This window comes from Anarhichas minor, unplaced genomic scaffold (genome assembly GCF_050575085.1).
Source record: "Anarhichas minor isolate MPS153535 unplaced genomic scaffold, ASM5057508v1 ptg000005l, whole genome shotgun sequence".
In the NCBI taxonomy this organism is placed as follows: Eukaryota; Metazoa; Chordata; class Actinopteri; order Perciformes; family Anarhichadidae; genus Anarhichas; species Anarhichas minor.
The window spans coordinates 318,768-336,076 of NW_027466451.1; the positions used below are offsets into that span (position 1 = coordinate 318,768).

Below are 17,309 nucleotides of genomic sequence, written 5' to 3' on the forward strand. Positions count from 1 at the left end.
TTGGCCTCCTCTCTGCCTGAAACGTCTTTTAAGAGCATAAAAAGTGAAAATGCATATCTAGCCAGTAAAGTGCTGAAAGCTGCAGATATTCATGAAAATGACATCAGACTGTGAAATCAACTGTCCTGAGGCACTTCTTTGAAGAAAATCTTTGAAACTATGTTTACTTTCACAAAATCAACTTTTGGCCTCCTCTCTGCCTGAAACGTCTTTTAAGAGCATAAAAAGTGAAAATGCATCTCTAGGCAGTAAAGTGCTGAAAGCTGCAGATATTCATGAAAATGACATCAAACTGTGAAATCAACTGTCCTGAGGCACTTCTTTGAAGAAAATCTTTGAAACTATGTTTACTTTCACAAAATCAATTTTTGGCCTCCTCTCTGCCTGACACGTATTTTAAGAGAATAAAAAGTGAAAATGCATCTCTAGTTAGTAAAGTGCTGAAAGCTACAGATATGCATGAAAATGACATCAGACTGTGAAATCAACTGTCCTGAGGCACTTCTTTGAAGAAAATCTTTGAAACTATGTTTACTTTCACAAAATCAACTTTTGGCCTCCTCTCTGCCTGAAACGTCTTTTAAGAGCATAAAAAGTGAAAATGCATCTCTAGGCAGTAAAGTGCTGAAAGCTGCATATTCATGAAAATGACATCAAACTGTAAAATCAACTGTCCTGATGCACTTCTTTGAAGAAAATCTTTGAAACTATGTTTACTTTCACAAAATCAACTTTTGGCCTCCTCTCTGCCTGAAACGTCTTTTAAGAGCATAAAAAGTGAAAATGCATCTCTAGGCAGTAAAGTGCTGAAAGCTGCAGATATTCATGAAAATGACATCAGACTGTGAAATCAACTGTCCTGAGGCACTTCTTTGAAGAAAATCTTTGAAACTATGTTTACTTTCACAAAATCAACTTTTGGCCTCCTCTCTGCCTGAAACGTCTTTTAAGAGCATAAAAAGTGAAAATGCATCTCTAGGCAGTAAAGTGCTGAAAGCTGCAGATATTCATGAAAATGACATCAGACTGTGAAATCAACTGTCCTGAGGCACTTCTTTGAAGAAAATCTTTGAAACTATGTTTACTTTCACAAAATCAACTTTTGGCCTCCTCTCTGCCTGAAACGTCTTTTAAGAGAATAAAAAGTGAAAATGCATCTCTCGGCAGTAAAGTGCTGAAAGCTGCAGATATTCTTGAAAATGACATCAAACTGTGAAATCAACTGTCCTGAGGCACTTCTTTGAAGAAAATCTTTGAAACTATGTTTACTTTCACAAAATCAACTTTTGGCCTCCTCTCTGCCTGAAACGTATTTTAAGAGAATAAAAAGTGAAAATGCATCTCTCGGCAGTAAAGTGCTGAAAGCTGCAGATATTCTTGAAAATGACATCAAACTGTGAAATCAACTGTCCTGAGGCACTTCTTTGAAGAAAATCTTTGAAACTATGTTTACTTTCACAAAATCAATTTTTGGCCTCCTCTCTGCCTGAAACGTATTTTAAGAGCATAAAAAGTGAAAATGCATCTCTAGTTAGTAAAGGGCTGAAAGCTACAGATATGCATGAAAATGACATCAGACTGTGAAATCAACTGTCCTGATGCACTTCTTTGAAGAAAATCTTTGAAACTATGTTTACTTTCACAAAATCAACTTTTGGCCTCCTCTCTGCCTGAAACGTCTTTTAAGAGCATAAAAAGTGAAAATGCATCTCTAGGCAGTAAAGTGCTGAAAGCTGCATATTCATGAAAATGACATCAAACTGTAAAATCAACTGTCCTGATGCACTTCTTTGAAGAAAATCTTTGAAACTATGTTTACTTTCACAAAATCAACTTTTGGCCTCCTCTCTGCCTGAAACGTCTTTTAAGAGCATAAAAAGTGAAAATGCATCTCTAGGCAGTAAAGTGCTGAAAGCTGCAGATATTCATGAAAATGACATCAGACTGTGAAATCAACTGTCCTGAGGCACTTCTTTGAAGAAAATCTTTGAAACTATGTTTACTTTCACAAAATCAACTTTTGGCCTCCTCTCTGCCTGAAACGTCTTTTAAGAGCATAAAAAGTGAAAATGCATATCTAGCCAGTAAAGTGCTGAAAGCTGCAGATATTCATGAAAATGACATCAAACTGTGAAATCAACTGTCCTGAGGCACTTCTTTGAAGAAAATCTTTGAAACTATGTTTACTTTCACAAAATCAATTTTTGGCCTCCTCTCTGCCTGAAACGTATTTTAAGAGCATAAAAAGTGAAAATGCATCTCTAGTTAGTAAAGGGCTGAAAGCTACAGATATGCATGAAAATGACATCAGACTGTGAAATCAACTGTCCTGAGGCACTTCTTTGAAGAAAATCTTTGAAACTATGTTTACTTTCACAAAATCAACTTTTGGCCTCCTCTCTGCCTGAAACGTCTTTTAAGAGCATAAAAAGTGAAAATGCATATCTAGCCAGTAAAGTGCTGAAAGCTGCAGATATTCATGAAAATGACATCAAACTGTGAAATCAACTGTCCTGAGGCACTTCTTTGAAGAAAATCTTTGAAACTATGTTTACTTTCACAAAATCAATTTTTGGCCTCCTCTCTGCCTGAAACGTATTTTAAGAGAATAAAAAGTGAAAATGCATCTCTAGTTAGTAAAGTGCTGAAAGCTACAGATATGCATGAAAATGACATCAGACTGTGAAATCAACTGTCCTGAGGCACTTCTTTGAAGAAAATCTTTGAAACTATGTTTACTTTCACAAAATCAATTTTTGGCCTCCTCTCTGCCTGAAACGTATTTTAAGAGCATAAAAAGTGAAAATGCATCTCTAGTTAGTAAAGGGCTGAAAGCTACAGATATGCATGAAAATGACATCAGACTGTGAAATCAAGTGTCCTGATGCACTTCTTTGAAGAAAATCTTTGAAACTATGTTTACTTTCACAAAATCAACTTTTGGCCTCCTCTCTGCCTGAAACGTCTTTTAAGAGCATAAAAAGTGAAAATGCATCTCTAGGCAGTAAAGTGCTGAAAGCTGCATATTCATGAAAATGACATCAAACTGTGAAATCAACTGTCCTGAGGCACTTCTTTGAAGAAAATCTTTGAAACTATGTTTACTTTCACAAAATCAACTTTTGGCCTCCTCTCTGCCTGAAACGTCTTTTAAGAGCATAAAAAGTGAAAATGCATCTCTCGGCAGTAAAGTGCTGAAAGCTGCAGATATTCTTGAAAATGACATCAAACTGTGAAATCAACTGTCCTGAGGCACTTCTTTGAAGAAAATCTTTGAAACTATGTTTACTTTCACAAAATCAATTTTTGGCCTCCTCTCTGCCTGAAACGTATTTTAAGAGCATAAAAAGTGAAAATGCATCTCTAGTTAGTAAAGGGCTGAAAGCTACAGATATGCATGAAAATGACATCAGACTGTGAAATCAACTGTCCTGATGCACTTCTTTGAAGAAAATCTTTGAAACTATGTTTACTTTCACAAAATCAACTTTTGGCCTCCTCTCTGCCTGAAACGTCTTTTAAGAGCATAAAAAGTGAAAATGCATCTCTAGGCAGTAAAGTGCTGAAAGCTGCAGATATTCATGAAAATGACATCAGACTGTGAAATCAACTGTCCTGAGGCACTTCTTTGAAGAAAATCTTTGAAACTATGTTTACTTTCACAAAATCAACTTTTGGCCTCCTCTCTGCCTGAAACGTCTTTTAAGAGCATAAAAAGTGAAAATGCATATCTAGCCAGTAAAGTGCTGAAAGCTGCAGATATGCATGAAAATTACATCAAACTGTGAAATCAACTGTTCTGAGGCACTTCTTTGAAGAAAATCTTTGAAACTATGTTTACTGTCACAAAATCAACTTTTGGCCTCCTCTCTGCCTGAAACGTCTTTTGAGCATAAAAAGTGAAAATACATCTCTCGCCACTAAAGTGCTGAAAGCTGCAGATATGCATGAAAATTACATCAAACTGTGAAATCAACTGTTCTGAGGCACTTCTTTGAAGAAAATCTTTGAAACTATGTTTACTTTCACAAAATCAATTTTTGGCCTCCTCTCTGCCTGAAACGTATTTTAAGAGAATAAAAAGTGAAAATGCATCTCTAGTTAGTAAAGTGCTGAAAGCTACAGATATGCATGAAAATGACATCAGACTGTGAAATCAACTGTCCTGAGGCACTTCTTTGAAGAAAATCTTTGAAACTATGTTTACTTTCACAAAATCAATTTTTGGCCTCCTCTCTGCCTGAAACGTATTTTAAGAGCATAAAAAGTGAAAATGCATCTCTAGTTAGTAAAGGGCTGAAAGCTACAGATATGCATGAAAATGACATCAGACTGTGAAATCAACTGTCCTGATGCACTTCTTTGAAGAAAATCTTTGAAACTATGTTTACTTTCACAAAATCAACTTTTGGCCTCCTCTCTGCCTGAAACGTATTTTAAGAGAATAAAAAGTGAAAATGCATCTCTAGGCAGTAAAGTGCTGAAAGCTGCAGATATTCTTGAAAATGACATCAAACTGTGAAATCAACTGTCCTGATGCACTTCTTTGAAGAAAATCTTTGAAACTATGTTTACTTTCACAAAATCAACTTTTGGCCTCCTCTCTGCCTGAAACGTATTTTAAGAGAATAAAAAGTGAAAATGCATCTCTAGGCAGTAAAGTGCTGAAAGCTGCAGATATTCTTGAAAATGACATCAGACTGTGAAATCAACTGTCCTGAGGCACTTCTTTGAAGAAAATCTTTGAAACTATGTTTACTTTCACAAAATCAACTTTTGGCCTCCTCTCTGCCTGAAACGTCTTTTAAGAGCATAAAAAGTGAAAATGCATCTCTAGGCAGTAAAGTGCTGAAAGCTGCAGATATTCTTGAAAATGACATCAAACTGTGAAATCAACTGTCCTGATGCACTTCTTTGAAGAAAATCTTTGAAACTATGTTTACTTTCACAAAATCAACTTTTGGCCTCCTCTCTGCCTGAAACGTATTTTAAGAGAATAAAAAGTGAAAATGCATCTCTAGGCAGTAAAGTGCTGAAAGCTGCAGATATTCTTGAAAATGACATCAAACTGTGAAATCAACTGTCCTGATGCACTTCTTTGAAGAAAATCTTTGAAACTATGTTTACTTTCACAAAATCAACTTTTGGCCTCCTCTCTGCCTGAAACGTCTTTTAAGAGCATAAAAAGTGAAAATGCATCTCTAGGCAGTAAAGTGCTGAAAGCTGCATATTCATGAAAATGACATCAAACTGTAAAATCAACTGTCCTGAGGCACTTCTTTGAAGAAAATCTTTGAAACTATGTTTACTTTCACAAAATCAACTTTTGGCCTCCTCTCTGCCTGAAACGTCTTTTAAGAGCATAAAAAGTGAAAATGCATCTCTAGGCAGTAAAGTGCTGAAAGCTGCAGATATTCATGAAAATGACATCAAACTGTGAAATCAACTGTCCTGAGGGACTTCTTTGAAGAAAATCTTTGAAACTATGTTTACTTTCACAAAATCAACTTTTGGCCTCCTCTCTGCCTGAAACGTCTTTTAAGAGCATACAAAGTGAAAATGCATCTCCAGGCAGTAAAGTGCTGAAAGCTGCATATTCATGAAAATGACATCAAACTGTAAAATCAACTGTCCTGATGCACTTCTTTGAAGAAAATCTTTGAAACTATGTTTACTTTCACAAAATCAACTTTTGGCCTCCTCTCTGCCTGAAACGTCTTTTAAGAGCATAAAAAGTGAAAATGCATCTCTAGGCAGTAAAGTGCTGAAAGCTGCAGATATTCATGAAAATGACATCAAACTGTGAAATCAACTGTCCTGAGGGACTTCTTTGAAGAAAATCTTTGAAACTATGTTTACTTTCACAAAATCAACTTTTGGCCTCCTCTCTGCCTGAAACGTCTTTTAAGAGCATACAAAGTGAAAATGCATCTCTAGGCAGTAAAGTGCTGAAAGCTGCAGATATTCATGAAAATTACATCAGACTGTGAAATCAACTGTCCTGAGGCACTTCTTTGAAGAAAATCTTTGAAACTATGTTTACTTTCACAAAATCAACTTTTGGCCTCCTCTCTGCCTGAAACGTATTTTAACAGCATAAAAAGTGAAAATGCATCTCTAGGCAGTAAAGTGCTGAAAGCTGCAGATATTCATGAAAATGACATCAGATGTGAAATCAACTGTCCTGAGGCACTTCTTTGAAGAAAATCTTTGAAACTATGTTTACTTTCACAAAATCAACTTTTGGCCTCCTCTCTGCCTGAAACGTCTTTTAAATGAATAAAAAGTGAAAATGCATCTCTAGCCAGTAAAGTGCTGAAAGCTGCAGATATGCATGAAAATTACATCAAACTGTGAAAACAACTGTCCTGAGGCACTTCTTTGAAGAAAATCTTTGAAACTATGTTTACTTTCACAAAATCAACTTTTGGCCTCCTCTCTGCCTGAAACGTCTTTTAAGAGCATAAAAAGTGAAAATGCATCTCTAGGCAGTAAAGTAAATAGGGACTAGGAAAGCAACGTATGGACTTGGCAGAATGCTCAGAGAGATTGATGCTTTAATGGATGATAATGGAAATATTCAAGTGGTCTCTGCAAAAATATCCACTGATTTCACAAAATTGAAGTTGGAGTTTTGTGAACTGAATAAGGAAGTCAAAGCTCAAATGTGTGAGGAAGACGCTAGGAGAGATCAAACTCAAACAGGCCAAAATCACTTCTTACCCATTGTTCAGAAACATTCAAGAGCCCAGTTCAAGGACGTTGGCAAGTTTAGAAGGAACACATCAAGTAGTCCAAGATTCAAGGAGCAGAAGAACATCTTTGCCACAGGTGTTGAATCAGTGAAATATCAAATCAAAAGGGACAAGGAAAAAAAGGAATCTCCCATAAGTGGAAAGCACAAATGTCATGAACTGGAGTTCTGCAAGCGTATGAAACCAAAGTCTCACAAAGAAAAAAGCTGGACTTTTTGAAGTCTAAGGGCTTGTGCTTTGGATTTTTGTCACAAGGACACATGAGTAAAGGCTGTCAACAGAAGCTTACCTGTCAAATATGCTCGCTAAAGCATCCCACTATTCTGCACATAACCAACAAGAAATTTGCTCACTTAACTGATGAAAGTGAGAACAGCAAGCTATCTGATGCAAACTCGTCTTTCACTATAGACACAGAAACATGTCGTTGTACTGGAGCCGGCAAGGCGGAGGTGTGTGCTTTCAATTGTTCCAGTCAAAGTAAAGTCTGTGAAAGGGAACCGAACAGTTGAGACATATGCGTTCTTGGATCCTGGCAGTACGGCAACATTCTGTACAGAAAACCTGATGCAAGACCTGAAAGTAACAGGAAGAAAAGCCAACATCTTTCTCAGTACTATGGGACAAAAAGGGCCAGTTCACATGTCATGGGACTGAAAGTCAGCAATTTGGATGGGAACAATTTCTTGGAACTCCCTCAAGTTTTCTCACAAAAAGAGATACCGGTCAAACTGGAAAATATTCCACAGCAAACCGATGTGGATAGATGGCCATATTTGAAGGAAATTTGTCTCAAACAAATCAACGCAGGCATTGGATTGTTAATAGGATTGGCATTGGAGCCGTGGAAGGTCATCAATAGTCAAGGAGAAGGTCCTTATGCGGTGAAGTCCATTCTAGGCTGGACTATCAATGGACCTTTGAGCAGAGCAGACACTGGCAAAGGAAATACTCAGTGGCCACAGGTGAATGCAAATAGGATTTCTGTGGAAAAACTAGAGAAACTCACAAAGCAGCAGATGAAGCATGACTTTCCAGAGTCTCGAGAGGCTGAAAAGTTGGAAATGTCTGGTGAGTATAGACAATTCATGGATTCTGTGTCACAATCGGTGAAGCTGATAAATGGATCTCCAATAGCCGGGCTGTGCTTGCTTCTGTGCCTGAGGATGACAGGATAAAAGAGGTCAAAGATCTTGATTTGGAAAAAGACACACTCCCACTTGAGAGAGCTCTGGGAGTTCAGTGGTGTGTGGAATCAGACACCCTTGAGTTCAGAGTCGTCATTCAGAACAAGCCATTGACAAGAAGAGGGGTCCTCTCTATGACGAGTTCTGTCTTTGACCCATTGGGGATATTGGCCCCTCTCCTCCTTCCAGTAAAGTACATTCTGCAGGAACTATGCCGAACAAAACATGGATGGGATGACAGAGGTTCTTGCTCAACAGCGAGAATGATGAGCCTGCACCAGTTAGCTAACTTCAAGGTGGAAAGATGTGTGAAGCCATCTAACTTTGGGGAAATAGTTTCGGCTCAACTTCACGATTTCGCTGATGCCAGCGAAAAGGGTTATGGCACAGTCACATACCTGCTTCCTAGAAACCGCCAAGAGCAGTTACACTGCGCTTTCATCCTGGGAAAGGCAAGGGTCACGCCCCTAAAACCTGTCACAATACCACAACTTGAACTCACTGCTGCAGCTGTAGCATCCAAAATGGAAATAAAAGTGTTCATAAAAAATGACAATGATTACTGGACGTTAATAGAGTTCCTGGTTTATTAGTTAAGGTATTGCTGACATTGGTCTTACTTTTGTATTGTGCTCTTTATTAATGTGTATGAGAATAATTGTTTTGTTAGCCACAAAGACAATTAGGGGCCAGAGTGTAAGAGCCATTTTGTATTCTTAACAGTTTTTGTATTTTATGTTTATTGCAAAGGTATGTGTGTTATGCCATTTAGAATGTTTACCATATAATAGAGTTAAAAGATTGGTCATGTTGTAAAATATGCTTCAAATGTGTGTTTTTGCCCTTTGAAGATAAAGGCTCCTCTATTCTGTCCTGATATTGGATACTTTTTAGTTGACTCCTATAAGTGATTTTTCAGTCCAAGTTAGGCTTTGATGGAGCAGGATGTGGAGCAACAATTTTTCTGACCGCAGATGAGAGACTTTTTAGTTACAGCCAGCATAAGGTCAATGTTTTAGTACTCCAGTTATAAGGAAATTGTTTATTTTTCGTTTACATGGAATAAAACTACTTTTAACTACGAGCTACGAGTCTCATCATTGGACAGCTAGCAAGAAAAGTTTAGCCTGCAAGAGCATGTAAGTTGGACATGGTAGTCTACGTGAGTCAGAACCCTTTACATCCTGCAATAAGTGGCCAAGAAGGACGGTAAAATAAGCTGCCACTATAACTATGTTTACTTTCACAAAATCACCTTTTGGCCTCTTCCCAGTCTGAAACGTCTTTTAAGAGCATAAAAGGCTGAGAATGTTCCTTAAACCAGTAAAGGTGTGTAAGCATCAGGTTCTAATGAAAACATCATAAAACAGTGAAATCAACTGTCCTGAGCCAGTTTTTTGAAGAAAATCTTTGAAACTATTGTAGTGACCCTGTACAGTAACAGCTGGTAGTAGAGGGGTCAGGCTGTCACATCCCTCTCTCTGGCCAATCACGGGACGCACTGTAAACGTTAGTCAAGGTGCGTGCCTGTGATTGGTAGAGCAGAGGGGAGGAGGGGGTTACCTGTTCTGTGTCGGGAGCTAGTCAAGGTTCTTAGACCGGAACCAACGAAGAAGAGTTATTGTTGTTGTTGAAACACACTGTAAACAAGACCGATAATGTTCGCTGGAGTTGCTTGGCACTATTGTTGACGGTTGGTGTTAATAAACCTCTTGCAAGGACTTCACTCTGTCTCTGACTCGTAAGTGGTGACTGGTGTCAGAAGTGACTTTGTGACAGACGTAGACATAACGCCAAATTCGTTCGTGAGCTAACCTAGCTTCGTTCGTGAGCTAGGCAGTTAGCTTGCTGTTGGTCATGGATGGTGTCGACAGGACAGAGGTGAAGAAGGAAAGGAGAGACATGGAGGAGGAGGGAGCGTGCGGGTGGTCGGAGGTGTTGTGGAATATTTCTATGACTAGTCGGGAGAAGAGTATAAAGGTTTTTTAGTCAATATCAAATGAACAGATTCTTGATGAATGATCAAAGTGTGTAAAGTCAATTTATTGCGTTGCAAGCAAGGAGAGCAGTTTCACAGATACGTATTGCAGTAACCTGTGAGAGTGCCCCCAAGAATCATCTCCGTACATTCTTATTTATACCTTTACAAACAAAGGAGACAGTGAGAAGAAGGGGGGGACATGTGGGGGACAAGTCATACGTGTGCATCAGTGTCTGGTACATGTCCTCTTCATTACAGGAAGGCGCCTCATTCTCTGTCGCTGCCCTATATGGCTTGCATGTTTCTCGTCTTATGCTATTGCCCTATATGGAATGTTTTATGTCACAGCGGGCACTTTCCTCTTACAGAGTCTATGCAGAGAACATGTTAAAACATATTTTACCGTTACAGAGGACATAGCCAGAGAGTTTACGAGAGCTTCAAGTGTGGCGAGGGATCGCCTGAGAGAGTCTGCGGTGAAGATGGCTAGAGACGCTGGTATGGCTCCCTCATCAACGTTTCCCACCATTTCTCCGGACAATGGAAATAACGATGGCGGCGCCCCGCACCCAGTAGCAGTCTCAAGGGTGAAAACACCCAAATCCTCCAGTAGGTCTGACTGGGAAGCTTTCCTGGCCCAATTTGAGCTATTATCCCACGCTGGTCCATCGAGACTAAAGCACTGCAGCTGGCTTTGTGCCTCACAGACGATGCGCTGTCATGTCTTCTGCTGCTGAGTCCGGAGGACAGACATAGTTATCAAGCGCTGGTGGGGGCTCTTCAGAGGCGTTTTGGACAGTGTTTGCAGCCTGAGCTCCTGCGTAATGAACTCAATAATCGTTGCAGAAAACCTGGAGAGCCGCTGCGGGCTTTAGCTAACGACATTGCAAGCCTGTCACGACGGGCTTATGTACACATGCCCCCCAAAGTACAGAGCAAGCTGGCACGGGACCAGTTCATCAGAGCAATCTTCCCCACTGAACTGCATGTCCAGGTACAGCTGCAACACCCACAGTCTTTGCAGGCGGCCTTGGAGATGGCTGTGGAGAGAGAGAATGTGTGGGGTGTAGTGGCTGGAAACTGTCAAAGAGAGGGGCTACCTGCCGTGAGGGCTGCAATGCAGAGCCCCTCAGAAGAAGAGAGACCGGCATGGTTGACTGAAGTGACTGAATTGATTAGGGCTGTGTCAGTACAGCAAACACACCGGCCACGCCCCGGGCCCAGTGTCTGCTGGGGGTGTGGTAAACCAGGGCACTTTGCCAGGGAGTGCCCCAAGTCAAGCAAGTCTCAGGGAAACGGCTCAGGGCCCGCATATAGAGGAGGATATGCGGACCCCGGCCCTAACTCCAACCCTGTCTTCACAAGCCTCAACATCAGATGGAGGAGCCCAACATCACAGCCGGGGGAGCCAGGTTCCACTTCCCCCAGAAGCAGATGACAGCGCATGCTTGGTGCCTGTCGTTGCAGTGGGACGTACCGGTAAGGGCGATTCTTGTTTCGTCCCTGTCACTGTGGAAGGAGTGCCCTGTTTTGCATTAGTGGACACAGGATCAACAGTAACATTGGTGAGGCCGGATATGGTCCCGGACGGGACTCTGTTCGACCCCACTGCTGTGCGATTGCACACAGTCACCGGAGAGCTGGCACCCATGAAAGGCATATGTCTGTTGACTATATCTGTGGGGGGATGACTGTACTGTACCGGGTGTGGATAGCTTCAGTGCAGGATCCATGTATTCTGGGTTTGGACTTTTTGAAGGCCACAGGCTGCCAGCTGGACTTGCAACGAGGCACAGTGAGGTTCAAAGGGGGGGCCTGCTATCACGATGACCACCATCCACACCCCTACTGTGCCTCCTCCAAGACCTCTCACACCATCCGCAAGTGCGGTAGAGACTGTATCCGGCAACCTTCCACCCATCGCCTGCCTCCCCGAGGAACCCACAAGGGGTGCCTCTACCCCAGAGACTGTATCTGGCAACCTGCCACCCATCGCCTGCCTCCCTGAGGAACCCACCCAGGGTGCCTCTACCCCAGAGACTGTATCTGGCAACCTGCCACCCATCGCCTGCCTCCCTGAGGAACCCACCCAGGGTGGCTCTTCCCCATCTGACCCCACCATGGCCTACGCAACCCCAACCCCGCCTGGGTTGGAGGAGGAGGAGGGGACTCTGGTTGCGGTAAGGGAGGTGTGGAGCAAGAACTGTGGCGGCTTACATCCTCAGCAGCAGGAACAGCTGTGGCAGCTTCTGCTAAAGTTTCGAGGCAGTTTCGCCAGGAGTGAGGACGAGGTAGGGCAAACTCATCTAGTACAGCACGAGATTGACACAGGGGACGCGCGACCTATCAAGTGCCGCCCACAAAGGAAGGGGTCCCCCGTCAGCAGTGCCTGGTTTACCTGGACGACATCCTGGTTCATGGTAACTCATTCGAGCAAGCCCTGGCTTCACTACGGGTGGTGCTGGGAAAGATCAGAGCAGCAGGCCTGAAGCTGCACCCGGATAAGTGCCACTTCATGCAGAGAGAGGTATCCTTCTTGGGACACCGGGTAGGGGGTGAAGGCATCGGCACCATGCAGGATAAGGTGGAGGCAGTCACCGACTGGCCCATTCCCACCAACCAAAAACAGCTGAAGAGTTTTTTGGGCCTGGCCTCGTACTACAGGAGGGTTGTACGAGGGTTTGCTTGCACTGCTGCGCCCCTGTTTCAGCTGCTGCAGAAGGACAGAGACTTTTCGTGGACGGAGCAATGCCAGACGGCATTCAGCAGTCTTCGGTGCGCCCTGAGTGAGGCTCCGGTGCTTTCCCCAGCCGACCCCAGCTTACCATTCACACCGGACACGGACGCTAGCGGGGCAGGTGTCGGAGGAGTGCTTTCCCAGGCGGGACCCGAGGGGGAGCGAGTGGTGGCGTACTTCAGCCGGGCGTTCAACAAAGCTGAGCGGCGCTACTGCGTCACCTGCAGGGAGCTCTTGGCAGTGGTTCTGTCAATCAGGCATTTCAAGTACTATTTGTGTGGCCTGCCATTCACTGTGAGGACGGACCACTCTGCTCTGCAGTGGCTCATGACATTCAAGGAGCCGGAGGGGCAGGTGGCCAGGTGGTTGGAGGAGCTCCAGGCTTTCGACTTCAACGTGGAGCACCAGGCAGGATACGCCACACTAATGCAGACGCACTCTCACTCCGCCCATGTGCCGTAGGTTGGTCTCAGTTTGTATCTCTGCGCCTGAGTCAAGGCGTGCTGCAGCGGGTGTGGAAGGAGTCCACAAACTTTGACGTCCATAGAAGTCACCAAGTCTACTTAACAAGACACAAATTCAATCATCCACCAGACATTTTTGGCCGCGCAAGCACAGCCACATACCAATCTCTAACCACTTTGTTATTAAAGACATTAACCCCAAAATGTTGAAAAAGATCAGCCACCTTGTCTATCCCATCAATTGACACATGACAACTAGCTTCAACAACTGCATTGGCTGGGAATCAAACCCAGGTCAACTGCTTGGAAGGCAGCTATGCTAGCCACTATACCACCAATGCAAAAATAGGTCTGTTCATAATGACACAAAGTCGAGCAAACCAAAACATGATTTGGCAGATGCGATTGAGTGACGACACATTTACTTTCGACCTTAACCAACAGGCCTGGTCTCTAGGTTCCATGGTGTAATGGTCAGCACCCTTGACTCTGAAACCAGTGTTCCAAGTCCAAGTCTCGGTGGAACCTTGTCAATTGAGGGGTGCACGCTTCAAAATTCTTAAATTAAGAATTAAAATACCCGCCACATTGTTCCCAAGCTTGAATAGAAATCAAATGTGATAAGGAGAAAAGTCAGACAATGCAACTCCTGTCGTCCACAAACTTTGACGTCCATAGAAGTCACCAAGTCTACTTAACAAGACACAAATTCAATCATCCACCAGACATTTTTGGCCGTGCAAGCACAGCCACATGCCAATCTCCAACCACTTTGTTATTAAAGACATTAACCCCAAAATGTTGAAAAAGATCAGCCACCTTGTCTATCCCATCAATTGACACATGACAACTAGCTTCAACAACTGTATTGGCTGGGAATCAAACCCAGGTCAACTGCTTGGAAGGCAGCTATGCTAGCCACTATACCACCAATGCACAAATAGGTCTGTTCATAATGACACAAAGTCGAGCAAACCGAAACGTGATTTGGCAGATGCGATTGAGTAATGACACATTTACTTTCGACCTTAACCAACAGGCCTGGTCTCTGGGTTCCATGGTGTAATGGTCAGCACCCTGGACTCTGAAACCAGTGTTCCAAGTCTCGGTGGAACCTTGTCAATTGAGGGGTGCACACTTCAAAATTCTTAAATTAAGAATTAAAATACCCGCCACATTGTTCCCAAGCTTGAATAGAAATCAAATGTGATAAGGAGAAAAGTCAGACAATGCAACTCCAGTTGTACACAAGCTTTGACGTCCATAGAAGTCACCAAGTCTACTTAACAAGACACAAATTCAATCATCCACCAGACATTTTTGGCCGCGCAAGCACAGCCACATGCCAATCTCCAACCACTTTGTTATTAAAGACATTAACCCCAAAATGTTGAAAAAGATCAGCCACCTTGTCTATCCCATCAATTGACACATGACAACTAGCTTCAACGACTGCATTGGCTGGGAATCGAACCCAGGTCAACTGCTTGGAAGGCAGCTATGCTAGCCACTATACCACCAATGCACAAATGCACAAATAGGTCTGTTCATAATGACACAAAGTCGAGCAAACCGAAACGTGATTTGGCAGATGCGATTGAGTGATGACACATTTACTTTCGACCTTAAGCAACAGGCCTGGTCTCTGGGTTCCATGGTGTAATGGTCAGCACTCTGGACTCTGAAACCAGTGTTCCAAGTCTCGGTGGAACCTTGTCAACTAAGAGGTGCACGCTTCAAAATTCTTAAACTATGAATTAAAATACACACCACATTGTTCCCAAGCTTGAATAGAAATCAAATGTGATAAGGAGAAAAGTCAGACAATGCAACTCCTGTCGTCCACAAACTTTGACGTCCATAGAAGTCACCAAGTCTCCTTAACAAGACAAATTCAATCATCCACCAGACATTTTTGGCCGCGCAAGCACAGCCACATGCCAATCTCCATCCACTTTGTTATTAAAGACATTAACCCCAAAATGTTGAAAAAGATCAGCCACCTTGTCTATCCCATCAATTGACACATGACAACTAGCTTCAACGACTGCATTGGCTGGGAATCGCACGCAGGTCAACTGCTTGGAAGGCAGCTATGCTAGCCACTATACCACCAATGCACAAATAGGTCTGTTCATAATGACACAAAGTTGAGCAAACCGAAACGTGATTTGGCAGATGCGATTGAGTGATGACACATTTACTTTCGACCTTAACCAACAGGCCTGGTCTCTGGGTTCCATGGTGTAATGGTCAGCACTCTGGACTCTGAAACCAGTGTTCCAAGTCTCGGTGGAACCTTGTCAACTAAGAGGTGGACGCTTCAAAATTCTTAAATTAAGAATTAAAATACACACCACATTGTTCCCAAGCTTGAATAGAAATCAAATGTGATAAGGAGAAAAGTCAGACAATGCAACTCCAGTTGTACACAAGCTTTGACGTCCATAGAAGTCACCAAAAGTGTCTACTTAACAAGACACAAATTCAATCATCCACAAGACATTTTTGGCCGCGCAAGCACAGCCACATGCCAATCTCCAACCACTTTGTTATTAAAGACATTAACCCCAAAATGTTGAAAAAGATCAGCCACCTTGTCTATCCCATCAATTGACACATGACAACTAGCTTCAACGACTGCATTGGCTGGGAATCGAACCCAGGTCAACTGCTTGGAAGGCAGCTATGCTAGCCACTATACCACCAATGCACAAATGCACAAATAGGTCTGTTCATAATGACACAAAGTCGAGCAAACCGAAACGTGATTTGGCAGATGCGATTGAGTGATGACACATTTACTTTCGACCTTAACCAACAGGCCTGGTCTCTGGGTTCCATGGTGTAATGGTCAGCACTCTGGACTCTGAAACCAGTGTTCCAAGTCTCGGTGGAACCTTGTCAACTAAGAGGTGGACGCTTCAAAATTCTTAAATTAAGAATTAAAATACACACCACATTGTTCCCAAGCTTGAATAGAAATCAAATGTGATAAGGAGAAAAGTCAGACAATGCAACTCCAGTTGTACACAAGCTTTGACGTCCATAGAAGTCACCAAAAGTGTCTACTTAACAAGACACAAATTCAATCATCCACCAGACATTTTTGGCCGCGCAAGCACAGCCACATGCCAATCTCCAACCACTTTGTTATTAAAGACATTAACCCCAAAATGTTGAAAAAGATCAGCCACCTTGTCTATCCCATCAATTGACACATGACAACTAGCTTCAACGACTGCATTGGCTGGGAATCGAACCCAGGTCAACTGCTTGGAAGGCAGCTATGCTAGCCACTATACCACCAATGCACAAATGCACAAATAGGTCTGTTCATAATGACACAAAGTCGAGCAAACCGAAACGTGATTTGGCAGATGCGATTGAGTGATGACACATTTACTTTCGACCTTAAGCAACAGGCCTGGTCTCTGGGTTCCATGGTGTAATGGTCAGCACTCTGGACTCTGAAACCAGTGTTCCAAGTCTCGGTGGAACCTTGTCAACTAAGAGGTGCACGCTTCAAAATTCTTAAACTATGAATTAAAATACACACCACATTGTTCCCAAGCTTGAATAGAAATCAAATGTGATAAGGAGAAAAGTCAGACAATGCAACTCCTGTCGTCCACAAACTTTGACGTCCATAGAAGTCACCAAGTCTCCTTAACAAGACAAATTCAATCATCCACCAGACATTTTTGGCCGCGCAAGCACAGCCACATGCCAATCTCCATCCACTTTGTTATTAAAGACATTAACCCCAAAATGTTGAAAAAGATCAGCCACCTTGTCTATCCCATCAATTGACACATGACAACTAGCTTCAACGACTGCATTGGCTGGGAATCGCACGCAGGTCAACTGCTTGGAAGGCAGCTATGCTAGCCACTATACCACCAATGCACAAATAGGTCTGTTCATAATGACACAAAGTTGAGCAAACCGAAACGTGATTTGGCAGATGCGATTGAGTGATGACACATTTACTTTCGACCTTAACCAACAGGCCTGGTCTCTGGGTTCCATGGTGTAATGGTCAGCACTCTGGACTCTGAAACCAGTGTTCCAAGTCTCGGTGGAACCTTGTCAACTAAGAGGTGGACGCTTCAAAATTCTTAAATTAAGAATTAAAATACACACCACATTGTTCCCAAGCTTGAATAGAAATCAAATGTGATA

General features: G+C 42.5%; 5 non-coding genes across 5 annotated transcripts; all 5 read right to left on the bottom strand.

The window, feature by feature from the left end:
• Positions 1-13,393: 13,393 nt before the first annotated feature.
• Positions 13,394-13,465, bottom strand: trnag-ucc (transfer RNA glycine (anticodon UCC)). The gene has a single exon. It is a non-coding gene; the product is annotated as a tRNA-Gly (tRNA).
• A 523-nt stretch (positions 13,466-13,988) lies between these two features.
• trnag-ucc (transfer RNA glycine (anticodon UCC)) lies at positions 13,989-14,060 on the bottom strand. The gene has a single exon. It is a non-coding gene; the product is annotated as a tRNA-Gly (tRNA).
• Positions 14,061-14,577: 517 nt separating this feature from the next.
• trnag-ucc (transfer RNA glycine (anticodon UCC)) lies at positions 14,578-14,649 on the bottom strand. Its single transcript has one exon. It is a non-coding gene; the product is annotated as a tRNA-Gly (tRNA).
• Positions 14,650-15,765: 1,116 nt separating this feature from the next.
• trnag-ucc (transfer RNA glycine (anticodon UCC)) lies at positions 15,766-15,837 on the bottom strand. Its single transcript has one exon. It is a non-coding gene; the product is annotated as a tRNA-Gly (tRNA).
• Positions 15,838-16,366: 529 nt separating this feature from the next.
• On the bottom strand, positions 16,367-16,438 carry trnag-ucc (transfer RNA glycine (anticodon UCC)). Its single transcript has one exon. It is a non-coding gene; the product is annotated as a tRNA-Gly (tRNA).
• Positions 16,439-17,309: the final 871 nt, after the last annotated feature.